The following is a 12910-nucleotide window of genomic DNA, read 5'->3' as shown; positions in this document are numbered from 1 at the left end:
CAGATTGCTTCTTCTCTTCCTTATCAGTTTTGGGTAAGGGTCTATAAAATGATTCAACCTAAAGAACACACATCTAACAAGTTTATGTTACCACTTCCCTAGCGTTTGCATTTTAGGCCCTGCTGCTGGGCACTTTATATCTTGTTTTATTTAGTCATAACAAAACAAGCGGGTATTATTAATTTCACTTCATATATAAGAAAATGCAGATTCAGGAAGATTAAATAATTTAAATAATATAGACAGTCAATTACATAAGTCAAAACCAAGTCTTTCAAGTGACAAATTTGTCCTCTTTTTTCCGATAAACCATATTGATCTTAGGAAAGGGAGTAGAGTTTGTATAATGTAGGCTTTCACGTATTAGAGAGCAGGAAAAGAGAAGCTGTTGATATCTGAACTGCCCTTTCCAGTAGTACAGAGTCTGAAATCACACCACGAAGGCTACCTTTCTCATCTACACACGAGACCAGCCTTCCCATAGGAGACAAAGAAGTGGACGTAGCATAATTTAGGAAAAACGCCCTATTTTTGCTTTCCTCTTCTCTTCCCAAGTTGCACATATGGTACAAATGGGACCCAGAGGCCAGTGGGGCAGCTCATTAATAAGCAGTGCTCAGTGTCATGGGTCTGGAACCAGGTAACAGCCAGTATCCAGGCAAGCTATTCAAACATCTATCAAACTGAGTTTCCTGCCCATTGCTGGCAGGTGTTGGTATTGAAGAAGCCTGGAAGGGAGCAGCAGGGGACTTACCTTTAAGGCTTGTAGCTCAGCTGCAAGACTACTGTCCTAAGAAAGTGTGGAAGTACATGATGGGACCCTTACCTAAGGCAACTTGGGATTCCTACATGAAAACGAAAAGCAGGGACTTGGGAATGAAGGAGACAAAGTGAAATCTGGGGCACAAAGTGAAAATGTGGTACCCAAGAATGAGGCTGAGCTCTGGCTTCCTAGGCAAACTGCAGGGCTGATCCCATGGAGAGTCCCTAAGGTACATACGCAAGGCAGTGGCAACCCTCCTGCAAAGAGCCTACACTGGTCCCACACCCTGCAGATGGGGGAACAATAACCACATCGACTTGGTCGCCATTTTTCTCAGGCCCTTTTCTGTACATATATGACTTTCAAACTTTTCTTTTTAGCACATGAAACTTTCTCCGTTTGTAGACTAATGCCTAATAAGTAGACACAAATAAAAACAACTGCTCAAAGGGATTCTCCCCTGAAATGAAGGGCTTAACAGAACAATCTGCAAAAGACCAGGAGAGAAGGCACTGAGTCACTCTGCCTATCAGACTTCGCTGGAATCCGATCCTGCTGAACCTTTATCATGATAGTTATGGTTTCTTCCCCTCACCTGCAGGTATCTCCCTCTTGCTCCAACTCGATAAGCTCTGGTTTCTATCACTGGTTGGCTTTTCCACTGTGAAGACATAAAGCTTTGTGTATCTCCTAGGACACCGTATATTATCTTCTGGGTCTTTCTGACCACCCTCATGCCCTTAGCCTTTTGGGCCAACTGATCCACAGACTGCTGCTGTTAGTATCTTAAGTGCTTTACCAACAGTTGTTTGGCACATCACTTTGTTTGATGCACAATGACTCTATAGGACACATATTGTTAAGGCTCAAGACCTACTGGTTCATTAGTTTGTTCAGAATTCCAGAGCTAGACAGTGGGGAAGCTGGGCCTTGGCCCACCAGAAGGGATCAATGGCAGGATGGGGCATCTCAGAGACCCGGGGAAGGCTCCCGGTGCTCCACCTGGTGCCACACAAGCTGAAGGCTTCTCAGGAATGTGACTCGACCTGCCCTTCCCCGGCTCCTACAGTTTATCTCAAATCTTCCCTCTACTACACAAGTATCCCTGCTTCTCACTCCTGACAGCGACTGGGTAGGCTAGGGAGACAGATGTGCTTTAATCATGATTTCAGCACTGTGCACATTGTATGCATGACTCCTGGCTGTAGCTTTCACAATCTGTTTCTTTGATTCCGAATCTTATCTAAAGCACTTTGTATCTCTGGATTTAAGAAACTGAGCAATTGCTGCTTCTCTATATCTGTAGGGTTGACTTAATCATTCAACAAGCTCATGGGCTTGGCTCATACAGGATGTATCTCCTGGGAATGAGGAGATGTTCTGTAACAATGCTGTCCAACAGAACTATAATAAGAGCCACACAGGCAATTTAAACGTTTCTAGTAGCCATGTTAAAAAAAAAGGTAAAGATAAATATGTGAAGTTAATTTTAATAATATATTTTATTTAAACTACTATATCCAAAATATTACTGTTTCATTAAGTAACCAATATTTAAATCTTTTAATGAGATACTTTACATCTTTTTCTCATATACAGTCTTTGAACTGTGGTGTATTTTACTCTCACAAAACATCTCACATTATTTCAAGTGCTCCACAGCCACATGCAGCTAGTGGCTACAGTACTGGATAGCATAGTTCTATAATCTCTTCTCTGTTCCCATCTTTCCTCTCATTTCTTTCCTGTAACAACTCGTTTCCTCTAGTAAGGATGCCATGGGCAGGGGCAGGGACCAGGATCGTTAGAGAAGACTTTGATACACACACGAAGGGAGAGCCCAGATCACAAAGGAGCTTTTGTGCCATGCTAGGAAGCTTAGATTTTATCCTGGAGACTGCTTCTCCGACTCTGCTGAAGGATTTTAAGCAGCAGAGAGTCGTGACCAAATCTGCCTTTTAGAAAGGCAGCAGTGTGGGGAATGGATTGGAGGCAGGCCAAGCAGAAGGCAGAGGCCAGTTATGAGGCCACTGCAGTAATCCTCAAGGGAAGTGATGAGGGCCTAGACCAAAGCAGTAATGGTGGTGGTGGTCTTGACAGGTCAGGGCAGATTCCAATGAGATTGAGAGATATGGCTTCTCCAGGCCTTGGTGATCAATGAAATGTAGGGGTTGTGGAAGAGGGAGGAATCTAGGACGACTCCCAGATTTAAAAACTGGTGAAGTGGGTTTCATTGAGAGAGAAAATACATTAGGAATATGCTGTAAATGGAAAGCAGGAGAGAGGAATGCCTCAGAAAACAAGTGGACAAAGTTTCAAAGAGCAGAGAGTAATCACAAAGGCACACAGGTCAAAAATCAGAAGAGAATCCTAGACAAAGGATCTGCCAGTTTGAAGGTCAGAGGTGGTCATCGTGAGAGGACAGGACTGTGGGGGTTTGGAGAGAAAGGGGAAAAAGGGATGTGCAGTTACTGTGTAAGAACAAGTCCTTCTGACAACAGCAATGGGATGGAACACAACCAGACCAAGAGGGAAGGGGCCAAGGGGATTTTGCTCGTCCTGTCTTCTGTTTTTATAAAAAATGAGAAGACTTGCACGTGTTAATGCGCTGAAAGAAAAGGTTGGTTGAGACCCTGAAGAAAAGAGAGATAATGGAACAAGGTCCCTGAGGAAGCAAGAAGCGATGTTGTCCAGAGAGATTAGTCTCCGACTAAAGATAATAAAGGGAAGAAAAGGTGTGACGAGGAAGAACCTGCCATTTATAAGGAAGATATAACATTACCATTGCAAAACTATTTTTCTTTATTTAGAAATAGAAATGAAATACAATTTTAAAAATATGTATTTATTTTTGAGAGAGACAGGTGTGAGTGGGAGAGGGGCAGAGAGACAGAGGGAGACACAGAATCCGAAGCAGGTTCCAGGATCTGACCTGTCAGCATAGAGCCCGATGCGGGACTCGAAGTCAAGAGCCAAGAGATCGTGACCTGAGCCGAAGTCTGACATTTAACCAACTGAGCCACCCATGCACCCCAAATTACACAGGAAGGCTTTTTAAAAATAGTCCTACATATCATGTAGAAAATCAGATAAATACTGAGCACAGAAGTCACTAGTTTCCTGGAGCCCGAGATTTGTGGTCTTGGTATACTACCAAGCCTTTTGCATACCTTTGGGCTCTAACTAAATCACCTCAGGTTACTCAGGAGAGCCAGAGCAGTTGTTTATAGTTTGTGGCCTCTCTGGTTGGTCAGTGTCTGTGCTGAACTGATAGGTAAACATTTCAGTATCACCACGCATTACCTGGCAGAGCGGTGTAAGAAAAAAAGCAGTGTAAGAAAGAGCGGTGTAAGAAAGCCCGGACTTGTGGGGGTGAGACACCAAACAGACTCTCCTGCAACTTATCAACAATGCAGATTCAATCAAATTATGTAACTTTCCTGACTTCGGTGTCTCCCTTTTTTAAAAGGTACATAATCTATACCTTGCAAGATAACCCTGAGGTTTAAATGAGATAATCAATAAGTGATACCTATCATGATGGTGATAATTGTATTCACTTTGTTCTGAATTTCTAGCATTGGGTTCTGCTGCTGCTGAATCTGTGCTTTGCAATAATCAACATCTTGATCCCTAAGGAGAATTAAACCACCAATCCTACTGTTAGGAAGGGTCCTTAAAAATCTTAATGGCCGTCTGGGGACGCCTGGGTGGGTCAATCAGTTGAGCGTCCAACTCTTGATTTTGGCTCAGGTCATGATCTCCCGGTTCGTGGGATCGAGCCCTGCATCGGGCTCTATGCTGACAGTATGGAGCCTGCTTGAGATTTTCTCTCCCTCTCTCTCTGTCCCTCCCCAGCTTGCTTGTGCACGTGTTCTCTCTCTCTCTCTCTCTCAAAATAAATAAACTTAAAAAAAATCCTAATGGCCATCTGACGTTTGTGTCCTTTCTTCATCACAATACATACTCAGTCTCAGCCCTCAAACGCAGGGGTGACATCTGCTCTACACCTAACTCACTACTCAACCTTTCTAGGCTTCAATATTGCTCTTCAGTAAGGCAGGGGTAATAAAAGTATGTACTTCAGAGCACTGTTTTGAGGAAAAATGGAGATAGGGCATGTATTTAAATGAGACACTACGTATTATAGCATGTGCTTGAATACATTTAGTCATGTGGGGCTTAGCTACCTCATGAAATAGCACAATCTCATAATAGGACCACCTTTCTTACACTGACCCCAAATCTGTCTTCCCTGAAACGTAAACCCATTGGTCCAAGTTTTACAGCTCATGGGAATACTTCTACAGAATCAGAACTAGGGTTCTGTATAACAGTATGTTTACTCATTCATTGAGCTCTGCTGGATGCACTGGGCAGCGTCTCACAGATGGCTGGCTACTTGAGATCACAGTCAGGGCAGACCTCTCCCTGTATGTAGAGCACTATCAAAGTTTCAACCTTCAGCTGTGTCTCCATAATGCAGGAGACCTTTTTGAGCATTCTGAGAAAGTTGGATGCTACCCAGGAATGCACTGGTTATACTGCTTACAAGATTTATTTTGTGCTTTATGTCATGGTCAGTTCAGCACTTGGCACCAAAAGTAATTATTGCAGGGATCTGTAGATGCTTTAAGTTTCATTATTGAACGCTGCAGCCCACCAATGCCCAGGAGAGCTCTGGTGGGATTTCAGCTTAGGAGCAGTGGCAGGGTAAAAGAATACTGATACTGGACTCAGAACTCTAGAATAGGCCTGCCCTTCCCTACCCCCACACCCAGCCACCATTCCCTTACCCCTGTACTCCCAATGATAGCTACTGAACTCTTGCAATAAACAACTCAAGATCCCCACCATATCCCAGGAAAGGAAATTTTCCCTTCTGAGCTCTCTTAGACCTTTGTTTCTGGGATACATTTGTCATTTCTCCTGTTAGACTATAAACTCCTTCCTGGCAAAAAACAGTGTCTTGTACAAGGTGAGTCTTATTGGAAGTTTGAAGAATTTAATTTTGTCCTGAACACAGTATGATGGGTGCCAACTCTTCCCTACCTTACCTTTCATCCCTGCTTGAATCCCCAGATGATTTTTTTTAATTTACAAGGAAGTTTTAAAATGAAAAAGGTTGGGCAGTCCTGTGATACAGTCTGGGATTTTATGGCCGATTAGCTGAACTTTTATTTAACTGAGAACTCTAGCCTAATTGTTTTATGTATAAAATACTGGCATAAAGCCTGAATACTTTTATTTTTTGCTCACTACTGGGACCCATCACTCCACCTTAAAATAACGACAGCCTCCTTAATTCCAACTCACAACTGCCAGCCTCCATCATTATCTCAAGACTGGAAAATGCCGAGGCCTCAGAATCTCACAGCTGATGAATGGAGAGGCTGATTAGAACCACAGAAGAAAAATGGGAAAAACTCTTGACAGATGCCTCCTTCAAATGCCTCTCCCTTTTATCCAATGTCAACATTAATTTCTATGTTAACAAATATTTATTGAGGTCATGACTAGGTGTCAAGCTGCAAGCTAGGCTCTGGGGACACAATGGTGAGCAGTACACAGGCAATATCAAAGCCCACTATTTAGAAAAAATTCACCCTTATGGCTTATGGACTCCACTGGTATACTTATCAAGAGCTTCCTATGCCAAGGCCCATAGACAGTTAAAGGATAGCATGCAAGTTAGAACAGTGCCCTCAAGGAACTTTCAGTCTAGTTGGAAAAGCAAGAATTAAGCATACAAGAGTACCGGAGAGTACCTGATGGTCTAAAGGGATGGTGTGGACAAAAGGGCAGAAGAAGAAGAAACCAGTGAGTAACATGATCAGGCTGACTTTAACTGGGAGATGGTTGTTAGGTTAGAGGAAAAAGGAAAAAAAATGTTCTAAAAAGCAGAGCATGAACAAAAGGGTACAAAGTCATCTTAGAAGGGCAGTGAGATCCGATTACCAGGAATAGAAGGTTCATGTTGGAAAGGACTAGAAAATAAACTTGGTAAACCAAATTTGGGCAAGACTGTAAAGTACATTCAAACCAGGTTGAGAGGTGGAACTAAAGGCAAGGGCATGGAAAGTATATGAACTAGTGGAAAGAGTACTGGCTTTAGAATCAGATAAACCTGAGGTCAACACGCCTTCCAGCGAGACAATCCTTGGAGAGGAGTTCTAAGGAGAAGAGTTTAGGAAGGCTGATGTGGTGGGAGCACACAGAGTGGGGAGAACTCAATTAGTGAGAGACCAAGGTACAGCTCACTCTAATCATCCTAGAACAGAGATGGCCTGGGCTATCCAGGAGAGTGAGGAATGCAGAGGAGATATGGGGACCGGTTCAGAGACACTATTAAAAAGGAAAAGTTAACAGAACTTGATGCACAGTATGAAAGATGGAGGAGCCAGAGGATGGTCCCTGGGTCTCAAGTCCAGGTGACAAAGAGAATGCCGAGTATCAAGGAACATCTTCTCATTGTGAAAAGAATAGGTTTAGCAAAGAATACAAAAACTTTGTATCAGGCATGCAGCCTTTAGTCTGACAGCAGGACATCCGCCATGAAAAGTCTATTAAACAGGTGCATAAATGGGAACAGAGTTTGTGTCTATACTAGAGACAAAAATTTGCATGCATAAATGGGAACAGAGTTTGTGTCTATACTAGAGACAAAAATTTGCATGCTATACAAATAGGTAACACCATCATATTTAAGAAAAACATTTTTGAAGTTTTTATTTATTTAAGTAATCTCTAAACCCAACGTGGGGCTCAAACTCACAACCCTGAGATCAAAAGTCACATGCTCCTCTGACTGAACCAGCCAGGCACCCCACGTTTAAGAATTTTTTATTAGAAAATAAAAATACTAGCTGTTAAACAAAAATAATGGAAACGACATAAATAGTAGAGAGAAACACATCTTCACAGACTATTATTCTTAGCTATGGTACTTAGGGGATCCTATCCATTACAACACTGAACGAATAAACTGGAGAAATATGGCATATGGCCTATTTACATAACAAGCATCACAACTCCAAATTAGCCATTTTGATGTGTCAAGGAAATAACACCTTCATAGCAGACTACTTCAAAAAAAGGAAAGAAAAAAGAAAGGTTTGTTTTTCCTCTATAATTATGTGTACTTGGTCTTTAACTGTTTGTGTCATGAAAATCATATTTTAATTGTGTGATTACACTCTAAGGCATAACAGTGATGGAATGAATTGATTAGCTGAATTATGCACAATCATTCAAAAATCAATAAACAGCCTCCATCACTTAAGTCTTTCCATATTATGTATCTTCCCTCATGTCCTGTGCCACGCTTATAAAAGTGGCTATTCTGCGCACAAAAATTGTAACAGACATATGATATAATTATCACAGTCAGGAAAGGGTCTACAGAACAGGACAGGGCAGTGAGCAGCCAATATCTTTCTACTGCATACAAAACCCGCTCCACTTTTATCATGTGGCCAGACAGGTGGCGGCAGCCTGGATCTTACTACCAGCAACCTCAACTTCTTCCATTTTATCAAAACTGTAACCAAAAGTTCTTGTCCTAGCTCACATCATGAGATGCTGATTCAAATTATGTAAAGAAAATAGAATAAAGACCACCAAGGCGCCTTTCACACATATGCCATAAGTGAAAATTCATTGTTAATGACAGGACCATTCTATGATCACAGACTGAGAAACTGATAAAACTTAGAACCAAAAATGAGACATCTCTAAAGCTTAACTTCTTACGGTATTTCTATCTGCACAGCAAAATTGATCTAGGAGATGCTTCCGACTGGCAGCACTTCAAAGACTGCAATGGTGTGGCCTAAGCATTTTCTTTCCCTGATCATCATGAGGTGGTGGAACAGCTTCACAAGCCCATAGATACCCATCCCCACAATGGCCACTTGAAAACCAGTGGGAACACAGAAGCAAATAAATTTAAGACTTTCACTAGGGAGCTCCCTAAAACAACGTAAATACAAAAGGAGTCTCAACTGTCTAAATTAGTACGTTAAACTAATTGATCCCTAGGAAATAATTTAATATTTTCAGAGGCAGGGATTAAAGAAAGAAAAAAGGAGTATATTACTCCTTTCCCAGATGTTGAGTTTTACTATGCTCTTAAATATTCTTTGCATTCAAGTCATTTGTATTTTTATGCAAATTATCTTTGGGGCTAGTCGTGTGTGTGTGTGTGTGTGTGTGTGTGTGTGTGTGTGTGTGTGTGTAAATCCACACAGATACAGAATTTGATATATTTTACATTCTATTCCTCCATAAAATAGGTTTTAACAAAGCTTGAGTTTAATCCAAAACACTAATTAGAGATTGCAGCAATGTTTGCTTTGTTTAAATAGAAAATCATTTCCAAAGTTGATTTTGCCCAAGTTAAAGATCCAATAAATATTAACATACACAGATATTATTTAACAGTACAGTTACTTGTTAAAACTGCCCCCATGCATGCAACACACTGCTTTCTGGTTTAATGATACAGTTTTATAAAGCCAATGAAATACTTTATCCAGAAGGCAACCTTAGTCTTTATTTTCAGAGAATCTTTCACAATAATTGGATTTGCTACTTGAATATTTTCTTTTTCAGAATGAAGCAATTTCTGACTTCCTGTCCTCTTTTTTCCCTGCCATATTGCACATCTGCTTAATCTCCAGAAAATAAAATCAATCAGAATGGCAATGAATTGTTCCTCTAAGACCAACTAAAACCATGTCATAAAGGTCACACGACCATACTCTTTCAAATACTGAAATAAGCCTTTTCCTCTGCATAGATTCTAAAATGTGAGTCTTTTTTTTTTTTTTTTACTTTTGAGAGGACTAGTAAAGTTAACATAACATTTAATTTTTTTAAATAAGTGAAAAATATTACATATAACATTTCACGTAAAGAAAGAGGCTGTGTTTGAAGTTCAAGGTTTTTCACTAGTTCTCAAGCTACAGATTCTGTAATACACTGAAAAGAAAATGCTGTACCGAAAGAATCTTTACAGCGTCAGGTCTCCAAAACCTTGACATCCGCTGAAACCAGGACTGCTGGGAACTGAAAGCTCACGAAGTTCACAAACACACACACCCCAACCCCCCAAGAACGGGAAGCCTCCACTTGCGAAGATGTGAAGCCTCGGTAGCATCTCGGTCCAGGTGAAGTCTCAGCCCTTCACCTCCTACGTCTGCAGTAAGTATTAACAACCCAACACGGTGCGAGCGAGCAGGGCCGATCTTCTGAGACACGCAAAGTCTAGCGTGCTGAGGGCGCGAAGAACGCTCTCCGCGTTTCTGAAACAACTGACGCCTTGGGCTTCAGTCCGCCGCCGCCGCCGCCGCCGGATCCGAAACCCCGGCCGCCGCCTGCGGACTCCGGGTCCACAAGCCCGGACGCGGCGGCGCGACCGCTCTGTCCCGCGGCCGGGTCGCCCGGCGTCTGCCCGCGTCACCCCGCCTGCCATCGCGACGACTTCGCGGCCACCGCATCCCGCTCCCGCCGGGCGCCGGGACGCGGTCGAGGGTGGGCCGGTCCCGGCTAAGGCGGGCAGCTCCGCGGCTCCGAGCGAGGGAGGAGGGCGGCGGGTGGCCGTGGGTCTCACTCCGCCCCGTGAGTGGAAGGGGGCGCTCGCGCCGGGGAGGGCCGGCGAGGGACCGCGGCCGATTCAGATCCGGGGCGGGCGGGTCCACGTCGGAGCGCGGCGGCCACACGCTCGCCCTGGGCGCGCAAATGTGCGCCGGACCCGGCACCTCCTCCAGCCCGCCGGCTCGTTCGCTCGCGCCGGCCTGAGAAAGGAAGGACTGCGACCTCCGCGTCCGGTCTGTGCCGCCAGCCCGCGTCGGCGCCGAGCGGGGGCCACACCCAGCGCCCCGAGAGGCGGCGGGGGCTGGGCGGCCCAGGCTGCGGAACGCTCGGCCCGGGCCGAGCCTCCGTCCCGGCCGCCCAGGCCCCGCCGCGTCCGCCTGAGCCCCGCATCCCGGTCCGGGCCCGGCGCGCGGGGAGGGGGGGTCCCGGGCGGCGGCGGCCGCGAGTCCCGGGCTTACCTCTGTGCCGAGCGTTGGTCGCTCTGTCCCGGGCCGGGAGACGGCGGCCGGGGGCGCGGTCGCCGGGGGAGGCGCAGCGGCAGTAGCGGCCCCTGCGGCGCGGAGGGCGGGCCGAGCGGGAGCCGCTGCCTGGGCCGCGCGCCGTCCGGAGCTCGCCCCGCGCTGCCGGCGCTCGCGGCGGAGGGCGCAGCCAGCTCGGCCCCCGGACTGGATTCCTTCACTGACACAACTCCGGATCGGCCCGCTCCACGCAGGGACACTCCCGCCCCTCGCAGGCTGCTCCCGCCCGCCGGCCGACCGGCCAGCCCGCCCCTCAGTGTCACTCACCCAGGCGCACACACCCCGAGCCGGCGCCCCTCGCTCCCGCTCGCACACACAGCGCGCTGCTCACGCCTCTCTCGGGTTTTGTATCCGCTCACACGCACGCTCTGACACAGATGCCTTCCCTCCACACGCCCTCCCTAGCTCCTTTTCCCACCCCACTTTCTAGAAGAATCCCCGTACAGCTTCCGCACTTTGCTTGCTTGCCCCACACCTACCTCCTCGCCTCTCCCCAATCCTCCACCTCACTTAAACTGCCCCTGCTATTCAAAGATTTTGTCACAACCCGCACGTGTTGCAGGAGAGTCGTCCTCCCACACGAGGGAAAATGAACTTTGCTCCCCCCAGCACTATCTACAAATGCAGGATGCTTCTCCTTTTAGAAGGTAGTAATGCTTTCTGGTGCTGGGCCAAGCTCAAAATGTAAACAAAGATAGCAGATTTCGAAATGACCTGAAGAACTAACTAGGCGCTCAAAAAGTACCGGGGCTCTGGTCTGTCCTTAGAAACCCTGCTAACCCGGAGTGTTCCCGCCCCTTCCTTTCCTTCTTGTTCACAATGGGCTCCTGGAGGATGGGTTACTCTAACGTGTGTAATAACCAAGTTCCAGATAGACACCTGGGCATCCGTCCACGGATTTGTACCTGGGAGTACAGTAGTCGGGAGAGTAAAGGCAGTTTCTCAATCATTATTCATGATGGAAGCACTTTAGATAACACACCTCTTCCAGAGGCAGTAGAGTGAAATGCAGGCAGCGCTCCAATTTAGTTTATTTTTTAAAAATGGTGACTTCTTAGCCTCCCGTATTCTCAATACTAGTAACTGTTTCTCAACGGTTCTTTGGATGTCAAAGCCCCTTAACAAATTTCAGACCAGGGGTAGTTATGTATCTCACACTCCGAACTCCTAAGGGGTCCCCGAATGTATAGCAGAATGGTACATCTTCCGCTCTTTAGGAACTCATAATTTGATATAAAATCTAACACCTTTCCGGTAAAGTTCAAGTCTGCTAACATTATGTGCCTCTGTTGACAAAGCACAGCCATAATAAATAGAGGAGTTAAAAGTACAGGAACTCATTTTCTTATGCGACTTGTGGTGGCAATACTTGTTACACTGGATTTATGTATTGATCACATAATTTATTTAAATATTTGCAAATGCTTTATAAGTATTAACTCATTTAATCTTCAAACAATCCTATCAGGTAGGTACTATTTTTGTCCATTTTGTTTTGTTTTGTTTGTTTAGATAAAGAAACAAGCATGGAGAAGTTAAATAACTTGCCTAAGTTATCTGGTAGCAAATGGTAGAGTGAGGATTTGAACTTGTACAGTCTGGCCCCACCTATGCTGCAAATAGGAAAACTTGCTTCTAGAAGCCATATTACATATGGGGGGCCTGCATGGCTCCAGCTGTTAAGCATCCAGCTTTGGCTCAGGTAATGATCTCATGCTTGTGAGACTGAGCCCCTCATGGGGCTCTGCGCTGACAGTGCAGAGCCTGCTTGGAGTTCTCTCTCTCTGCCTCTCCCCAACTTGCACTTTCTCTCTCTCTCAAAATAAATAAGTAAATGTAAAAAAATAAAAGCCATATCACATATAAATATGAAGGATAAACATCCCATTGCTTATTAAATTTAGGTATAAAGGTAACTTGTAGCAATTAGACTTAAATTTGATGTACCTTTTAGGTTCTGTGGCAAAATAATTTATTTAATGGAGGGGGTTATCTCCATAATTAGAATTCCAAAATGAATAATAAATTAATG

General features: G+C 44.8%; 1 protein-coding gene and 1 pseudogene across 3 annotated transcripts in view; one reads left to right on the top strand and one right to left on the bottom strand.

Moving 5' to 3' along the window:
* Positions 1-11163, bottom strand: part of SPATS2L (spermatogenesis associated serine rich 2 like) — a 165380-nt gene extending 154217 nt beyond the window's left edge. For 2 of the 3 annotated variants that reach the window (XM_042949637.1, XM_042949638.1), the window contains exon 1: positions 10819-10967. The gene's annotated coding sequence lies outside the window, so the exon portion shown is untranslated. Of the gene's footprint in view, positions 1-10818; positions 10968-11145 lie in introns of those variants that run through there. The other variant, XM_042949639.1, reaches the window with a different exon arrangement.
* Positions 9885-12910, top strand: part of LOC122226065 — a 161454-nt pseudogene continuing 158428 nt past the window's right edge.

This window comes from Panthera leo, chromosome C1 (assembly GCF_018350215.1).
Source record: "Panthera leo isolate Ple1 chromosome C1, P.leo_Ple1_pat1.1, whole genome shotgun sequence".
NCBI classification, from domain to species: domain Eukaryota; kingdom Metazoa; phylum Chordata; class Mammalia; order Carnivora; family Felidae; genus Panthera; species Panthera leo.
This window is presented reverse-complemented; position numbering and strand designations above follow the sequence as displayed.